The 2,949-nt window shown below is 38.8% G+C and overlaps 1 protein-coding gene across 2 annotated transcripts in view; it reads left to right on the plus strand.

Annotated features, from left to right (window-relative positions):
* The first annotated feature begins 591 nt into the window (after window positions 1-591).
* The window catches only part of LOC122632583 (cone-rod homeobox protein), a 35,086-nt gene continuing 32,728 nt past the window's right edge, over window positions 592-2,949 (plus strand). The window contains exon 1 of one of the 2 annotated variants that reach the window (XM_043819557.1): window positions 592-1,502. The gene's annotated coding sequence lies outside the window, so the exon portion shown is untranslated. The remainder of the gene's footprint in view (window positions 1,503-2,949) is intronic. The other variant, XM_043819559.1, reaches the window with a different exon arrangement.

Consider the following 2,949-nt stretch of genomic DNA (forward strand, 5'->3'; position numbering starts at 1 on the left):
GATAAAGACTCGAGAGTAGGGGAGTTAGTGAGAAAGAGAAGGAGACCAAGAGAAATCAGAGACCACGCCTTACGAGCCGGTCGGCGCCTGCGTGGTTCCGCCTATCGAGCACGCTTTCCTCCGTCAGCTATCGTCCGCAGGGACGATGATATCGTCCGTGACACCGTACGCGACGCACTACCGAGCTGGATCCCATTCGTACGGATTCGTCGATCACGCATATATATATACATACATATATATTTATATATATAATATATATATATATATACATACGGTCTTATCGAGAAGTTCATTGTTGTTATTCCTTTCGTCGTTGTTTTTTAAATCGCATTTCGATCTTTATTTCTACTCGTCTAAAATCGTTTTCTTTTCTCGTTTCTCCGAGCTCGTAATATATATTATATGTATATATATATATATATATATATATATATATATATATATATGTATTCGTTCGCGTCGATACGACGATGAAATCTTTCTAATTTGTTCGCGTTTTAGATTACGATAGATAGAGAGTAAATCTAATTATTTCTTAAACTCCGATCGCGAATAATCTTTGAACGTTTAACAGATATATATATATATATATATATATGTGTGTGAAGAGTAATAATAATAATCTAATTCTACGAGAAATTCTACGTACCGTCAGAATCCGAGATTATATCGTCTCGTTTAATTGTTCGCTGTTTGTTGAGTTCTAGTCCATGGTGACACTTGACAATTTGGTTATCGTCCAAGAGAAGATGCGTGCGTGAGTAAGTACTTACTTACTTGCTTACTTACTTACTTACTTAGTTACTTACTTAACACGTGAGGCGACCTCGTCGCGATAACTGAAGATCATTATTCGATTCGGTGGACGGCCTGCGTGACTTCGTCGAAAGAGTAAAGGACGATCTATCGGTCCGTGATAATCGAAAGATCGAATTTTCTAGCTAAAAGAGAAAGACAAAGAGAAAGAAAGAAAAAAAAAGAGAGAAAAAGAGAAAGAGAGAGAGAGAGAGAGAGAGAAAGAGAGAAAGAGAAAGAGAGAGAAATGTTAATCGTTAACATTTTCGATAACGCCGTTGTTGTGTATAAGGCAAGATCATTTCTCGAATATCTTACGGAGGACAGATTTCAACGATCAGAAGAAGATCGACAGGAACAATAAAAAGATTCGAATTCGGTGAGTGACGATTTGAGAAAGAAAGCAAAAAGAAAAATATACGCACATATATAACAACGTGAAATCCGTGAAGAAGTTCGTGATCGATCGAACACGGTATTAAATTCGCGCGCTTTCGTTCGCGCCATTGGATTCGCGCAAAGGGCGCGAAAATCTTTTCAAGTTCCGCAAAGTTGCGGAGGAGATCGGGAAAGTGTTGTTCAGCCACGAGTCCAGGATTCTCACCCCCGGAGGCGGCACCATCTCGCCCGGGGGCGCGGGGCCACCCGCGAGCCCTTCTTCGGGACACTATCGTCAACAAACGCACAGTCCACCCTTGGTCAAGGTAAATCATACTCTTTCAAATTTTTTCCTTCGCACGAATTTTCTCTTTCTTTTTTTTTTTTTTCTTGTTGTTATTGATGTTGTTGTCGTTAGGTTTGTTTCTCTACGATCGACACTACATAGATATTCATAAAAAGGATAAAAATTCCTTTACTCTCGGCGCGATCACGTTTTTGGACTCAACGTGAGATTCAATGTTTATCTATCGTTCGTCCGGATTTTTTTTGGTAAAGTGTTAAGCGGAAAGAAAAAAAGAAAAGAAGAAGAGGAAGATGAAGAAAAAAGAAAAAAACGACGGCCAATCCGTCGGTCTAAAGAACGTCAGAAAATTCATAGGATTTTACGTTTCCATGAAACGTTTTTCGTCGCGCGTTCATTACCAAAGAGATTGGATAATGGCCCGGAAGAGACGGCTGTTTTCAGTCCTAAATATAGTGTCTGTATTCACGTGTAATCGTAACGCGTCGTTGAAATCGTTGATTTTATTCAAGGGACTGCGCGAAACACGATAAGATTTTATTCCAGTTCGAGATTAGATTCAATATCGTTCGTCATGAGAATTCATTCGTTCGAGGTTGAAAACACGAATTGTATCGATGGATTGTCGATTGGGACGAACGCAATACGATATCGATCTTACTTACATCGGTATTATCATCATTGGATTAGGAAAAATCATTATTCGTCCTTTTGTTTCACAGTCGCGTGATCGACGAGATAATTTGTTCTTTCTTCTCTTCTTCTTGTATTTTTTATTTCTACTGAGCGAACAAATTCGAAGAAAAAACTTGAAAGCAAAGAGGATGTAAGGGAGAAAGAAAAAGCAAAAAAGAAAAAAGAAAAAAAAAAGGAAAAGAAAAGAAATCAAAAAGTAACGAGAAGAAAGTAAAATAAATAGTAAGTAAGTAGCTCGTAAAAATTGATTAGAACCGAGTGAGAAGAGGAAGAGAGGGTAATAAAGAAAAGATAAAAAATCAAGGATAAACGAATAGATATCGAGACAAACGCGATACGATAGGCATCGTCGTTGCGAATAGGGAAAGAAACATATTAAGTATCTTCTATTCTTTGTCTTTTTTTTTATGGTCACATAATGACGAGAGGATTTTTATGGAGTAAGAGAAATGATGAAAGGAGAACGGGGAAGAGAAAGAACGTAGGAAAGAAAAATATCAAGAAGGAAGTAGATTGAGAAGCGGATAAGGACAAAGTTAGAGGAAGGAAGATCGAGAGAAACAGAGATAGAGAGATAGAGAGATAGATAGATAGATAGATAGAGATAGAGAAAGAGAGAGAGAGAGAGAGAGAGAGAGAGAGAGAGAGAGAGAGAGAAAGATAAAGGGAAAGAGAAGTCGACGATGATGGGTATAAGGGCGGTTGTCGCGGCTCGTTTTCGTCAGGCAACAGAGGGAATCCCCCGGGGTGCCAACCGTACAGCAGCTGTCTAC

This window comes from Vespula pensylvanica, chromosome 10 (assembly GCF_014466175.1).
Source record: "Vespula pensylvanica isolate Volc-1 chromosome 10, ASM1446617v1, whole genome shotgun sequence".
Lineage (NCBI taxonomy): Eukaryota > Metazoa > Arthropoda > Insecta > Hymenoptera > Vespidae > Vespula > Vespula pensylvanica.